The sequence below is a fragment of the Opisthocomus hoazin genome, chromosome 9 (genome assembly GCF_030867145.1).
Source record: "Opisthocomus hoazin isolate bOpiHoa1 chromosome 9, bOpiHoa1.hap1, whole genome shotgun sequence".
Taxonomy (NCBI): Eukaryota; Metazoa; Chordata; class Aves; order Opisthocomiformes; family Opisthocomidae; genus Opisthocomus; species Opisthocomus hoazin.
In genome coordinates, this window is record NC_134422.1 from 19,512,315 (window position 1) to 19,529,314 (window position 17,000).

The 17,000-nt window shown below is 39.0% G+C and overlaps 1 protein-coding gene across 2 annotated transcripts in view; it reads right to left on the bottom strand.

The window, feature by feature from the left end:
* Positions 1–17,000, bottom strand: part of RBMS1 (RNA binding motif single stranded interacting protein 1) — a 153,740-nt gene that overhangs the window by 135,483 nt on the left and 1,257 nt on the right. The window lies entirely within an intron of this gene.

A 17,000-nucleotide genomic window follows, 5' to 3' on the forward strand; every position in this document is an offset into this window, starting at 1 on the left:
CTGTGGCAGACACGCACCTCATGCAAAGGATTCCAGGCCTGTGTGGAGGGCTGCCAGGGTGCTTTAATAATATAAAGAGTAACAACTGATAAGCTAAATCAGTCAGCAAGTACCTTGTAGTCTATCACATCCAGTGGCAAACCCAGCGTCCAGAGAAAATCCTTCTGACCACCTGGGCGCATGTGAACAGAACCTCAGGCAAAATAACAAATATAAGAAAATCTGCACTTCCTTCACTATTTATTTTACTTCAAATAAACATAATTTTCTACTTCCCACAAGAATTTGCTCTCTGCAGATTTGGCTGGATCCTCAGCAATTTCTTATTGATCAAAGGCACCAGTAAGGGGTCTCCCCAACTATGAGAGCTGTTTGGCCAACATCATGACCATCACCTTCCTCACCTGGCACAACAGCGCTCTAGGCAGGCAGGAGTATCATGAGAAGACGACAAGATGCATGGAGTCCAAGACCTCTCATTGAACCTGACCAGTACAGGGCTTCAGTTTGTACTGGGAATAGATTCAGGAAAAGTGAGTGGAGTTGACACTACTGAAGGCATGTCCGCTTGAGGACAAAAGAGCTCATCTCTACCTGCAACAGTCTGGGCCACTGCGAAAATGAATACTCAGGTAATTCTTGCCAATCTTAGAAGCATTAATGTGGACAACAAAGTTCACAAATTTTTTTTTTGTTTCAGTAACTTTTTCTATTTAATAGAAGACCACCAAGAGCACCTTAGTGGATGCTTCTGTGCAGATGCCAATAAGAATTTAAGGATGTTTGCTCCTTCATTGCTGAAACAAGTCTGTATGTTTAGAAATTAACTTCTTAAGATCAGAAATTCCAAACTTAATTGGAGTGAAGAAAAGAAGAATGCAAAAAGAAATTAAAAATAGACACTTACGAGAGTCAAACATAAAACTCTATTAAATGAACTCAAGAAAAAAAATCTTATTTCTTAAAGAAATATTACTAAAATTCAAAAAAGCAGAAAATTCAAACATACATATTTAAATGCTTCATATATTTATGCCTCAATGCATCTCCAGAAAAAGAAAACATGTATTGTTTAGCCAGCATAATGCTCTCTTTTACTAGAAAAATATTTAATTTCAAGTATTTCTAATGTGTAATTTGATTCTCAGTTCTTAGCTACATATCAGTCATGGGATACATTCCACAGTTATGAAGTATTACCTTGAGAGATTTCATGCTTCCAAGCACACAGCCAATTTCTGCCCTGGGACGCAAATGTAAAATTCTCTTTGAAGCCTGTAAGAGTCACAAAAGTAGAATATGCTACAGACCGCAACAGGTTTTTTCTGTATTTAAAGTCAAATTCTACTCAGTGTTACTTATTTAACTCCACTCCCTTCCAATTTTAATCAGAGAGCTATAACTGAGCACAGTTGGTCTTTCATGGCAATAAGTTATATATATACAATGATGTATACATACACATATATGTGTATGTATACATCATTGTAAATGTGATTTTTATAAAGCTAAGTAACTTCATATCCATTCTGCTGTGCAAGAATTTTTTATTTATAAAACTACTATTTAATATAAATGTGTTAATTATGACATACACATTCATGTAATTACTTGTATTTTGCACTACTGCATTTCCTAGAAACCCTTCAATTTAAAATCAAATTCAAGATAACTGTGTAACTTCAGTACTTATAATTTTCAAGAAAGGAGACATCAAAAAGAACACAGAGAAATCTCATCTGTGTTCTGCCAAGTGCTCTGGAGCCCAGTCCTGAGTACTGCATGCAGGCAAAATGCTTGCTTAGTGAAGTTAATAAATATTCATAGTGCATTTATTTACTTCTGGTACTACTGGATTTTGTCATATAATTGAAACTATGAAAATTATTAATTAGAGGACAATAGAGTTAATGGAGCTTTAGTTGACATGAGTTTAGCACATGAAGTGAGTTTAATTAAGTCTTGTCTACATTTGGAAATCTACTAGAACTACTCTGAAATAACCCCTGATATGGACGTGCAGATATGTGAACATCTATTTTGGAATTTATAACACTCACTAATTCCAGAAAAGTATTTCGTTATAAATTCCATTATATTTTCAAGCGTAGACAAGCTCTAAATCTTGTTAGCGTCAATATTCTGCACCTTTGATAGCTCTTACTCTCTAACACTCCGGTGTGTTTATTTCAGTATCATCAAACCTTTAAGGCTTTGTCCAGGAAAGAAGTAGGAACAGAAGCCTTGTGTGTGCATAAAAATTGTATCAGATTAACAGTTTAAAATACAACAACATTTATAAGTAACGCCAGGAGAAGGCAATCACATTTCAGAGTAAGAATGCCTTATCTCATTTAGCTGCCTTTGAAAGTGGATTAAGCTGTTTTGGACACTGGTACTTTTATTCAAGAAGAAAGCTCTGCCCACTTGAAATTATTTGGGGATAATTAGTCCAGAATACCAAATAAATCCTTATACCTGGCCTTCCACAAGCGCTCACTGTGCTAGTATTGTGCCCAGCTCTTGCACAGCAGCTGCCTCTCAAAGAGCCCTGCTGTCAGAATCAAGGAACTAGATGCCAAGTACCATTCTCAGAGGATCACTGCACATGAGAGAGATGTAGGATGAAGCTACAGGCCACAAAACTCTGGGATTTCATCATTTGTGGAAGGCTAACATCACCAATACAACCAATGATTAAAAAACAACAAAAAGAAACAAAACCAAAAGCTACAGAAAAAGAAATATTAATCCTGAACAAAATATGAAGGATCTTCTCTTGGTGAGATGTAGTTATGACTTCAGGACAGCATACTCAAAGTGCAAAATCACTATTTATTATCTGTGACTCCTTCTCCATAAAACTAAAGCCCTTTTTTGGGCTGTGTTGCTCCACAGGGGTAGACTGTGGCAGAAAAATACAAGCTCTGTGTTACTCCTTTGTAGTATCACGATCTCCACCACCTCCAGAGGCTGCAGAACAGTTGAGAGTGATTCTGGCCACTCCACAAAAGATACGAATTCAAATATACAAATCATCCTGTCTCAGTTATAGCAGGTGAAACTGCTATTCTCTGGTGGTGACTTTAGCACTTCAAACCTTCTCTTGGACCTGCTTTTCCCTCCAAGCCATCTTAATCTAAACAGAAAGCCCACCTCCCCACTCACCAAAGCAGGCTGGAATGTTGTTTCTAGTCCAAACACTGGGTCCGCTCTGCCTGCTAGGATGGACCTTAGCCTCTGATCCGACTGACACATGACAGAACAGCGTGCTTGGACACACAAGTCTTCTGGCACAGTACAAACAGTACAAATGAACACTGAGAACTTTAATATAAGAAAACCTGTCTCTGTACATGTAACGTTTAAAGACATGAAAATACGTTACTATAAATTCAAAGTTTCACTCTGGCTCATGTACTGTATAATTTCGGCTGAACTCTATTTTCCATGCATACACTTATATTTTCTTACATTGAGATGCCTTCTGATTTTTTTCCCATTTAGCCTTTTGCCAGGAGTAGAGTGTGATACAGTATAGTGATATTCTGGCTGCTAAGTGGATGCTAACTCTATTTTTCTTTGCTATACGCTATATTTTCTTGGATTCCGATTCATGCCAGACCTATTGGGATAAGAGAATTTCTAAACATGTAAAAATATCAAGAATAGCAACATCACCACATCACTTCAAAGCGTGTTCAGGAAGCCCTTGCACTTATTCTGCTTTCAGTGTAGTAAGAAAACAGACGTATAATCTACAAGAAATAAAAAGGAAAGGCAGAGTCTTCAATTCTGAGGAGTTTACCTCTGTAACTTTATCTACAGTATCGCAGTATGGCTGCACCGGTTAAAAGACAAAGGGAACTGCCAAATTTGCCCCACAAGCACCTTTTGTCTTCACACAATCTATATAAAACAAGGCCTTTCCCAGAGGTCTTGCCTGTCTGTTCACCAAAACCCTCCATTGTTTTTGTAAAAATAACCTTTACTTCTTGCTGAACTTTAGCAGTCCCCAAAGTGAGTTCCTGCAGAACACTGTCTTCAGCCTGCTTTTGTTGGAGTTGCAACTCCCCGCGGACGGCCTGGCAGCTGGAGGGGTCTTCTCGTGCCATGCCCTGGCACACATGCCGCAGCCTCGCCGCTCAACTGTGCTTTTGCTCTTCCCTGCTCTTTTCTCTCTTATTCTTCTCCCTTATCTCTTCTCCACAGCAATTTTCCTCTTTCAAAATTAGTTTTCCTTGTATTTTCCCTCCATCCAGCTTTGTATTATTCACCTACCTTGTCCTCTTTTCCTGTCTCAGATGACAACACCAGGCTGAGGGGACAGGTCTATAGCCAGCTTTTAAGCGCCTGTTTAACCCACTTTCAGAGATAAGCTCAACGCTAAGGGGGCACAGAAAGCAAAGTGGATCGGCCCTGTGGCACCCCCTCCCTTCTGCGCAAACCCACCGCTCCCGAGAGCAGCTGCTCTGGGTCTCCATGTGGGAGTAAGGACTAATGGCAGGTAGTTCTTCCAGTGAAGCCAAGATTACAGAAAATTACAGAAACCAGACCACTTCTCTGTTGTTATCTCACTGGTATCCCGAGCCACGGTTTCCTTTCTACTTTTCCAGATGCTATTCCTATAAGTATCGATTACCAAAAGATCCTCACCAAAACTGTGAAATATTTGTCATTCCCAGACATGGCGCTCAGCTTTCTACTCCCAGAAATCCCAGCTCAGTCTACTGACATCCTCCAGTAATTAGGCAAGCCAGGGTTGCTTAGACTCGTACACAGCCCTTGATACCAGCGAGCCTTCTTTCCGCTATCTCCAAGGGATCCAGAGCAAATGGCTCCTGAATTCTGCTTTAAAGCTATAGGCTGGCATGAACACGTCTAGCATGGTCTGGAGGCTTTGCAGCTTGTTTAAATTGAAAAATGGGGAGATGTGAAGAAACAAACATGAAAATTAATATTATAATGTTTATTACTTCTTGAGATAAAATAAAAGTAAGATTCTGGTGCATGATTTTTCTGCAAAGACTAGATTCTATGGCCATTTAAGTTAGAGAACACATGGAGTTCAATATAAGTGTCAAGAAAAGGACTGAGTTCTTAATTTATGAAAAAATCACAACTAGTGCCCATTTTACACATGAATGCCTTCCTTATACAGACAGCAACACAGAATATTTTATAAATAAGACATGCACATACATACTTCACTAGATCGCCCAATATAAAAGTTACTTGAAGCACAGGCTATCCTGTAGAGTAGACACCACACCATCAAGAATCAAAGAATAACAATAACTAGTCAGTCAAAGAAATTGAATCAGCAATGGCATTTTTCTAACAATTGGCAGGTAAATCTAAACAAAACTATATCACCAACACATTTTTAAAACGTGTATATACCAGTATTTGCAACCACCACCAGAGCACAGAGATCTGCAGCATCCTTCATGGGTGACAAAAGCAATTGGGTGAGATGCAGCACGCTTTCCATCTATGGGACAGATAGAATACATTTGGGAAGGCAACACTCAGATAAATCCTACTCTTAAAAAAGTGTGCTGTGGAAATGCCAGGAGTTCTGTTGTTCAACTTACATGCGCTTCTAAACTTCATATAAATATCAGTAAATTTATACTAACCTTGGCAGAGCTGAACAGAGTGTAAATAAGCATGGAAAATGACCCATTATATTTCATATGAGTTTAAAAAGAAGGCATTTATTATTCATTTTTTCATTATTCAATTATTCATCTAACATGGAATTCCGCTTTCAGTATTAAAAGAAGGAAAGTGGTAGCAGATACAAAAATATACATAAGTGCTTTTCTGCCTCTTTTTGGGGCAACATGGCAAAGTAAACTTCTGTCATTCTTCTTCCATTTTTACCATTTTTTTTGCTATTTCTCTCAGAAAGATGCATGGCTACTCAGCATGTAAGTGTTAGATGCTGGATAACACTCCTCCCTAGTTCCAGACCCTCAACTAAATAAAAGTCCAAGAACAGCATTTAAAATTCCTAAGAGCAGAAACAACCCCAGTGCACAAACATCTCCTAATTTCTTCCCAATTCCGTATTTTTATAAAAATCTTCACTTTTATTTATGTTCAGACAGCTCAGTCACCATCAAGGTAAACACTGTAGGATGAAGAAGGAAATAAAGAACTGTTCAGTTAGGTAATTTCTTTTCTATGATAATGACTTAGAGTGATAACGCTGCTGTCTCTGCAACTTTCTGGCCATGAGGAACTCAACTTAGGGCCAACTTAATCCTGTCTTAGGGCCCTAAATGTATATTCTGGCACCTAATAAGACATCTGATTTTCAGAATTAATGACCATGATCACATTAGTTAGTTAGCAGTGTAACAATGAACTGTCATTTGGTGGGTTTCACATGTTTTTCTCATCATCAATCTGGCTGACAACTATAGCTGTGGGGGATTTTTGGGGTTGTTTTTTTTTAAGATCTAGTAGAATTAGCATCTTTAAGATCAACTTCGGGGTTTGAGATCATGAGAGCGTCCTATTATTATACCTCACATTGAAAATCCTTAGAAAATATGGGGGAGTAAGTATATAAAAGACACTGGAAATAAGTGATAATAAAAGCAGAGCGGACTAAAGAAGCTGGATGAGGGGGTTTGGAAGCCCTTCACATATCCATAGCTTCTGCAGCTGATGAACTTACTTTAATTTGGAAGAAAAGTCACTTGAGATATAGCAGCACTGTCAGTGACGAGCAACAGGAACACGCTAATTCTTCCCATTTTTTCTACTAGAAAGTCAGAACACTGCCTTCCTCGATACTCTTTGCTGTTCCTCTGAACAATGCCTGCTTGGAAAGAAACAAGACTTAATTTGGGGTTAATTATTGTTTTATTTAATTTTCAATCCATGTCCAAGACAAAACTTATCAACAAATTCAGATCTGATGCAGAAACAAGAAATGTCAGCCTAAAGAAGTGGTTTGGTATGAGAATGTACACACGTCTGTCACAATTTACAGCATAGTTTTGTACCACTATAAGGTTCTGCCTTAAAACAAAGAAAAAGACAAACCTAAAACCTTAAATTTTAATCAGCTTAAGATATTTGCTAAAATAGGATAAGGGAATTTGCATGCTGAAGAGATTATTGAAATGTCATTTGCATATTTGTAGAATGCATGTTCTGTTAAATAGAAAAAGGGAATTCCTTCTATACCTTTCCTTTCCGAATACCATATCACAGCTTACAATGATGAAACATAGAAGGAAGAATAACAGCCACTGTAGAGCCTCCTATGCTGATGGTAGTCTTCAGGGTCTACCTTACAGAATCCCACACTGGTTTGGAAAGGACACCTGGAGGTCATCTAGTCCAACTTCCCTCCAAGAGCAGGTTCAGGTTGCTCAGGACCTTGTCCGGTTGAGTTTTTACTCTCTCCAAGAGATTCCAGAACCTCTCTTGGCACCTGTTCAAGTGCTTGGCCACCCTTACAGTGAAAAAAAATTTCTTCATATCTAATTACAATTTCCTCATGTCACAACTTGTGTCCATCGTGTTGCCTCCTGTTGCCCATTCCCTTCTATGACAGAACTAACTACTAAATCTGTAAACAAGGGGAGAGCAGTGAGTGTCATTCACATTGATTTTAGCAAGGACTTTGACATGGCGTCCCACTATATTCTTGGACCCAAGGCAAAGATATTAGAGTCTGGACAAGCGGACAACTAGATTGGATGGAACTAACAGGCTGGTCAGGCTCAGAGAATCACAGTTAACGCGTTATACTCTACCTGGAGGCCAGTACCAAATGGAGCACTACAATGGTCTATCCTGGGACTGGTGTCTTTAATATTTCTACATCAGAGAAGTGCAAAGTTCTGCACCTAGGAAGGAAGAGTCCCTTGCAATGATATGGGCTGGGGACTGACTGGCTGGGGAGCAGCTCTGCTGGAACAGACCTGGGGGCTGTGGCCGACAGCAAGCCAAGCATAAGCCAGCAGCATGCTCTGGCAATAAGGTGTGCCTCCTGGGCCGCATTTGGGTGAGGGAAGTGACTATCCCCCCCCCTTGACAGACCCCATCTAGAATATTCCCTGCAGCATCAGGCCCCCCGTAAAAGAAAAATCTTGATAAACTGGAGCAAGTTTAGTGGAGGGCCGTCAAGATGGCTGGGGGCTGGATCCCATGCTGTGTAAAAAGCTGAAGGAACTGGGCTTGTGCAGTCTGGAGACAAGGTGGCTTTGGTGGGACTTAATAGCTGCTTTCTATTTGTAGAATGGAAACTTCTGAGGAGGTTATCAAGGCGAAGAAATCAGGTTCTTACAGTGGTGCATGGTGTGAGGATGAGTCAATGAGCATAAGCTGAAACAAGAGAAGTTCAGACTGGAAATAAGTGGGGGAAAAAAAAAATCACTGTAAGGACAGCCAGCATTGGGGCAGGTTGTGCAGAGAGGCTGTGTGTCTCCATCCTTGGAGGATTTCAGGACCAGACTGGATAAGGCCCCAAGCAACCTGGTCTGATCTTCTACATGACCCTGCTTTGAGCAGAAACTTGAATTAGAGGGCTCCTGAAGTCCCTTCCAACCTGAATTACCTATCCTGTGATCCTACCCCCTTGCACCTCCAGGAAAGGTCTGGCTCCACCTTATCTATACATTCTCATTTGATCATTCGGACAGCAATTAGATCTTCCCTTAGCCTTCTCTTCTTAAAGCTAAATAAAGCCATTTGTAGGACCTGGGGATCAAACAGGGATATATACATATTCATCAGAGGAGGGGAAAAATCTCACCCAAATACAGATATGGAAAGCGTAAAGAACAACCTAAACATAAGCACTGACTATATAGCCCTGTAAAGGCCTAAACAGAGACAACAGTGAACTGGGGAAAGGATTTGGGACTGACAGTAAAGAAACTGCTTCTATTATTCAAGATCCCTGTGTTCAGGGAAACTGGAGTTTGACTACTCTTTGTTAATAATTCAGTTACATCAGAGAAACAAGTAAGTATCACCATTTCTTCCTTCTACCTGGAACAGTAAGAATCTGAATTTTTGGCTAATTGACTGGGTCAAAAGAAGTAAGAGGTGTTCTGGAGTCTTTGACCCTGTTAACAGAGATGTTTTCCCCCTCCAAAATATCCCCATGTATTCTCCTCACATTAATACACAATTGTTGAAAGCAAATGGTCACTAATCAGAAAAGCTACCCAGAGGAAACCAGAAGGTCAAAGGCACTATTCATGAAATTCAAAGTTTATATCACAAACCCTTCTTAAATGTTTTTTCTAAGAGACAGAATGTTTTAGCTAGTACTTTTCCAAATAAGTCACTAACACCCTTGTCTTAATTCTGCAGCTGCTGCTAATTTGAAGTGCCAGCCTTCTCCCCTCTTTCCCCAGAATGAAATAAAATATCAATGTTGCACTGTGCTGAAAATGGAAAGTTAGATGTAACACTATGCTACAAGGCCTCTGGAACTCCCAGTTACATTTGATTCTTTCTTTCCTCCCAGGCCTATACCTAACTTAAGCCCTCTTAGCAACTCATTTCACACTTTCTTCCACACTCATTGGTTGCAAGAATGAAAGACAGACTCAAATGGGTTTTTAACACTTAGTGCGCCAACATCTAACACAATTTAAAATAGTAAAAGAGAAAATAAAGTCACAGAAAAATGATGCTAGCAGTTACCTGCATATGTATGCAATGAACAGATTTTGGTAACCTAAGAGCTCTGTTGCATCCTCCTCTGGCTTGGATCTTTTGCCCTTTTGGCCAAGGCCACGGAAAACCTTTTATCCAGAAAAGTTAAGCACCACCATTTTATTGTACAAAAGTGGGACCTAAGAGGGTGTACTTTGCTCAGAGACAACCTCACCCATAGCTATGCAAATCTCAAACTCCTTAAGTATCTCTTAGTTGCTCCACTGTGAAGATGTATTACAGTTGGGGTTTTTCGGGTTAGTCTTCAGCCAGACTGGTTTCTTGATTCAGCTCCCTGACTGATCGTACAAATGCTAGCGCCAGCACAGGGAAAGGGACAGCAATGAGTTGCTGGGGGCAATGGGGAAAGACAAGACTGCCCTTTTTGGCTGCTGTGCATAGTTACGTAAAATTAAAGTGATTATGTAGCTATAGCCTGAGGGATAGAAGAGGTCACAGATACTACCACAGCCTATAAACTGCTACAGAAATTGTGTCAGTGTGTGTTGCCAAGAGACAAGCAAGGGAATTCAGTTCTTAACCTGTAGAGAAATCCACAAAGAGAAGCCCGTTTGCTCCACCTCTCTACAGATCAATACTTTCCTCTCCATGCACAAGAGTCACACTGAGCATTTTGAGTTCCATTTTGCATCAATGAGCTCTGTTTATCTACCTGGAATGATTCTGAAGCACTTTTCACAGGCCTTATGTGCACACTGAGATTTCAGACAGTTAGCGTAAATATATTTTGAAGTTTTCATCAAGTCAGAGCAGCTGAGACCAAATGTGTTCTTATGGTCCCAGATCACGAGCACAGCACAGTGGCTTCAAAGGCTACCATGACACAAGTGAGCCCCAGTACCTGATTATACCCATGCCCAAGCTCTGTGTCTTCCTCAATTCTGAGATAATGTAATTCAGCTCAGAACTTAATTAAATTACATTCAAACGCAGGTCTCAGTATTTTCAGCTGAGGAAGACTAAGAAAACGTATGAAGTCAGATAATAATTACCACCTGTTAGCCACAGTAAATATGACCTGAATCTGTTGCATGCCTGTGTTTTGACTGAAATGAACTAAACTCAGATAGAACAGATTTTTATCAGCATGTTTTTCCAACATTTTTCATTTCTTTAACAAAGTAGGTGATTTTTCCAGTAGAAATAGCTGTGATCATTGCTTTGCATAGGCCATAGAAAGTTAATACAAAATACACAACAAAAATTAGTATATAATTTGTAGTATATTTTTGGCTAAATCTGAGCACGTATCTTCAAAGGACTATTTCCCAAACCAAAAGCATAATTTCATGAAAAACAATTTATTTTTTAAACCATCGTTATTCACTTTTGATTATGACTACTTGGAAGACTGAAACTGAAATATGTAAGTGTACATTTACCAGTTTATTACTACTGAATTGCCGCCTTGTTTATTACTACACCTTTGTTCAAACTTCCTTACTGCTATCACAATCAAGTGTCCTTCGTTAGGAGCACCGGATTAGTAGCATCAATTACCCTTCTGAGTAAGAGTGATGCATCTACTATGAACATTGACAGCTCAAACTGCTCCTTGGACTTTAAAGCAGCTTAAAAATTGCATCTGAGGTTGAGTTTTTTATGTATACCTAAACAGATATGTTTCTGAAAGGTACTGTTTGATAGAAACATAGATTTGAAAACAATGCTTTACTACACTGTATTATTCTCCACTGGAAAATCTGAATAATTTTGCCTACCTTTTCTTTGTTCCTTCAACACTAAGTGGAAGCTTACAAATTGACCCTCAGGAAATTTCATCCTTGAAACTGAGACCTGAAGTTTCATGCTCTAACTAGGAGCAAAGTATTTTGAAGTATAGGGTTCCCTTCACAAATCGGGTTATGAATCTAAACAGCACGCTCAACTCTAGTTTAAAAGTAATGAGAAAAAACTACAGTCATTAGCAAGCATAACAGCTGAGCTGTGAAAGAAAACATACTTTAAAGAACTATTTTATTCCAAGAAAATTAACTTCTCCCCCCACAAACTTATTGCACACCTTTCATGACTGCCTTGGGATCCTGCATTGAAGGTAAAACTAGAAAATCCACTAGTACAAATCAGACGTATTGTGTAATGCTGGTCTCTTACAGCTGTTGCCTACCTACTGGATATAAACTTCATCGACACGGTTTTGGAACGTACGCGGTGCCTGGGGGGGTTAACAATCAAACACAACAGGAAAATAGCACTGAATAAATCTTGCAAGCCTTTTTCAAGTCACATATTGGTTTATCGCTTTTCTGTAAAAGTCAGTCCCATAAGACTATCAGACTCAGGACCTGACTCATACACCAGTAGTAAAGTTACTACGGAGTCAAGGAGAGGGACCAAGATTTTGTTGACATTTGTTAAATGACACCAATCACGCAGTATCAAATTAAGCCCCAAGCACAGTGTACTCTAGGGATGAGCTTAGTCTCAAACTTCTGGAAATTACAAAGCTAATAAGAACCTGTCATTTCTACCAGTAATGATGTGAGGGAAATATTTTCTTACTTTGTCAGACGTAAATTCAGTCTCTCGTGCATGTGTATTTATACCATTCCTCTCTCTAAGGAGGTTGGATTAAGGAAAGTTGTGGCTTTTCAAAGACTCTTTCTAAAAGATTTCCTAGAAAAATGCAAAATCGGCACAGCTTACGGATGTCATTGCTACTTCTCCTTGATTCCAGCCCCCAGCACACAGTCTATATGTTTCACTGCCTAACTTTTGCTCCTCCGAAGTGAGGATTATGAATATCAAGTCATTGCAAATCACCCCCAAATTAAGCACAATCAGCATAAGCCAAAGCATGAATCAAGTTTCTAGGCAATAAAATGTTGGTCATCTGAAATCCAAGACAACACTCATGTCGACTTCAAGGAATCCAGTCGACATTATGAAGTGTCTCTACATTTCACATACCTTTACCTTTATCAAAGTTATTTAGTTACAGTGACGTACATTAACATACGTGACGCATTAACATACATTCTTCTTGACTCCACCAAACAATGCAGTGCTCCCAGTATAGAATATCTAGGTTCAAACCTTCCTGAAGTCACTACTATAACAATGGATCTGGTTACATCCTGGTTCTAATGCATATTTGCCCATGGGGCTCATCTGACGTTGCTTCTCAAGAGAGGCCCTGATACAGAATAATTCAAAACTGGAGTAATTCAAGGCAAGGAGGATGAACATTTGCAGAGCTTTGCACGAACTTCACTCGATTCATTTCTAGAAAGGCTCCAACTTTTGCATATAGAAGAATTATTCTAGCAACGGTTTCTAGAAATAATTCCTGAAGGACAAATTTCTAGTTCATAGCAAGCCACCTGAACTAAACTTCAAAAGTCAAAAGGAGCTGTAACTGGGACAAGGATAGAGAAGCCCCACACAAAATACACTAGCTGGAACAGTTACATCAAACAATCGCTGCGACCAGTGACAAAAAGTCCCTGGCCTGTCTGATGGATGGATGCAAACAGGCCCTCCCAGTTTTGGACTGCGATGTTTGGAAGAAGAGAAAATGCTCTTTCTAGATAACACTCTTCATTTTCTCCATATTTTATACCACCTGAGATTATTTTATAGAGCTGGAGGGATCACCTCATCACCAGCACTCTGAAGTTTTTCTTGAAATTGGTAAATTTTACGCTTCTTTCCCTTCCACACTGTGGTATACTCTTGCAGGAATTCTTTGCATAGTTTCACAACAAAATCCCAGCCTGGCCGGAACAGGAGAGAACACACTCAAGAGGCTGAGGAGGCTCACAGGGTCAGGTAACTGCGCCGAGACAAAAAGTCTGCCTGCAGGTAACCTGTGCTGTTTATTTAAATGGATTGCTAAGTCCAGTCAAGAACCAGAGAGATCACAATTACCGACAATCAATATAACTTCCCACAGTAAGAACTGTGCAAATTGTTTCTATTCAACCTTACAAAATGAACACCGCATGCTCTGTGTTACTGTCAACTTGTCTTTTACCACGTACAGATTCGCAGTCATAGTGCATACGGAATAGATCTAACTAAACTGATCAGAATTAGTAATCATTTATGCTGATTCAAATCAGCTCACAAGCTAGTTAAAATTTTTAAAGGGTAACAGACCTGTGCTTGGCACAGAATGCAGAGAGTAAAGGTATTCATTAGCAGCAAACCCTTAGAGGGTCCTACTGCTTCTGCTTCAGACACATCAAAACCAGAAGGTTCTACATCAGTCATTAACGTCACGCACCGAGACTAAACTGTGGATTATCCAGTGTCTCATAATAAGAAAGTTTCGTATCTGCTTTGTTCTACACTGCGGTAAGTCCCCTGTTAACTGAGGTACTACTTACTCTGCCATCAACAGGCTTGGATAAAAATTAAATGTTCCCACTTTAAAGTTTGCTGTCAACAGCCTGAAAATCAGTTTTTGACATGGCAGAATCTGCCTGCTCACTACAAGTTTACATGAATCTACAGTCCTGCCTACAAGCCTACACAAACTTCTAGAAATATTAGTTCTTTTCATAGTTGCCAGGGCACTAATTTTGCAGCTACCAAATTATACCGTTAGAAGCCCACTCGAAGGTAATTAAGCAAGATTCACATGATTTCATTTCTTCTGGCTCGTTGTTACCCAATACCATACAAAATAAATAGAATTCAAGTATCACGTAAATATTCTCTATGACTATGAAATGCTAGCACTTTAAACAAACCATGCTATCTATAGGAAATGTTGCAGTCTTCTACTAACTCTCTCTCCTACAAAAAACTTTCCTTTATGACACAGAAACATATCAGTAAAATAAGTGACACTGTCACACCATTGCCCAAGGAGAAACCAGCAATACAGCTAGTTATCACATTTATTTGTAAATCGCTCTGTGTGTTGTGTCCCTGAATTCCATTTGATATTTAGGTAAAGGAAAACAAAATATAAATTCACTTTTATTTCTTACTTGACCAAAGCAAACAGACTGTGGCCTAGAGATGTATATATACATTTATGTTTATTTATGTGTACTCTGCCTTGTTGAGTGTTACGACACTTTGCTTTCAACAGTCAGATTTTACTCCTGGCCAGAGAGGCCTTTAAGCACTAGTAAAACACATACAATCTTAATTACCATCATTTTCTAAAATGCTGTAATACAGCATCTCTCCATTACAAATAAAATATGAAGTAAGGAAAAGAAATACAACCGAACCGAAATTTGAAAAGCAGTGTTACAGAAACATTGTTAAAGAAAGTATCTAAGTCTTCAGAAACATCCATTGAATTTGGAAAACATTTTTGAGGCTGCCACACCATATAATGCTGCAATATAGGAACTGTCCTAAAACACACAGTCATTGGAAGACACAAAAATGTCACATTTATGTCAAACATATCATTTCCCAGAGTAAAAACCGTGGCAGTCCCAAAAACGCAGAAGGTTTTAGAAGCTTCGACTTGAAACCATTTCAAGCTATTTCATTGCCATGAAGATTTTTCATATTAAAAGCCCTACACCTTCTTCCAATGTTTATTTTGTTCCTTTCATTGACGTCCATGGTCTCACTGCTCTCTTTTGATGCTGAACTCACCAAGATTAGGGGGAGGGAGGTGAATCACAGCAAATGTTTGTATTTCCTCGCAGAATATATGACCAAACCAGCTTGGATACTTCATGAATAAGATTGTGAAGATCATAACAGAGAAATACAAAATCTGTTATTAAAATCTATACCATATTTTGTGGCAATTAAAATAGTTGACCACATCAACGTTTTAACCTAAAGAGCCATTAGGAATGCATGCAATTTCTAACGAGTATGTCTGACGCTCTCTACAGAACAATCCGTCTTCAAGCAGTTCCTGACATCTCCTAATTATCGATTTGCAGTGTATGAGTCAGCAGATTTTCCATCATCACTTAACTGAGGATAAGATGGGAAGCAAAACTTCTTGTTTCACAATCTCTCACCTCCCCCAGTGTAATCACATACCATTACCCATCACACATTCAGCAAAGGCTATTCAATTCTATTATAATTTGCCTTTAATAAAAAAAAGATTTCTCCAGAGTTACTGAAATAGTTCATGTACTGGACAATGGGTTGTTTTAGGGCCCAAAGAATAGAACAGCTGAAAACTATGAATTAAATGAAGTTTTCTACACGTTCAGAGAGGATCCATAGTGAGAAGATTGCTTATATTACTGAATTCTGCATACTTGAATATCAAAACTTATAGTTGCTGGTCCTTTTATCTACACCAAGCAGCCACCTTTTTCCTTTTATTTCTTTTATAAAATCAAGATCTCTGAAAACAGGAAACCTTCGCTGGATCTCAGATACTTGATTTCATGGGTGTAGGTCAAACGGCTGCGTGTTCTCTGCTGAAACACAGTAATGTAATTTCAGGCTGTGTAATTTTATATCAAAGACTGCAAGATGCTTTGAAGATGTCATTGACTGTAACACAAATCAATATTAAATTATCTGTACAGGAAACATTTTTACAAGATGGTCCATCAAGCTTTCTCATAGGATCATGGATTTCTAGGATCATACTCTAATAACTACAGTAAGCTATTCCAGTTTATCTCCCTCTTCAATTATTTACAGGTCAAAAAAGCCAAGTGACATTGCTTTATATGTATTCAACGTTATGTGCTCGGTTTCTAACTTACTAATACTACACAAAATCATGCAGGTAAAAGTTTCTGAACAAAGGCGTTTCGTCATCTGAGACTATTTGTACAGCCACACAGCCCAGTGATGCAAAAGGCTGCCCTTCCGGCACTCCACCTTTCTTAAAAATGATGCATTAGAAATAGATGTCTAAACAGTAGCTAAGTGATGACTCTGCAGCATAATCTTGAAACGGCTAGAGACTGGACCATTTAGCCTGACGCTGATTACACATTTAAGAGATTAGTCACTTCAAATCACCTAAAGACCTTCATCATCTTTCTATCAATTTCTGTATATATGAAAGCACGTTGCAAAGTCTCCTCACTGCTGACTTGTAAAACGTCTCCTGACTGTCAAACTGAATTTATTTTTCAGCCAAGCAGTATAAATTACATTTCACAATACAGCAACACAGAACACAATAAAAAGAAGAGCCTATCGAGTGTACAGACAGAGAAAATGGAATTCTTGTCCTGTCCTTGCCACACAGACAGGACACTTCAGTAGAAAAAAAAAAAAACAACAAAAAAACACCACACCAAAAAAACCCTCCACGCCATGGTTATAACCTCTAAAAAAAGTTCACATATTGAAGCCTCAGA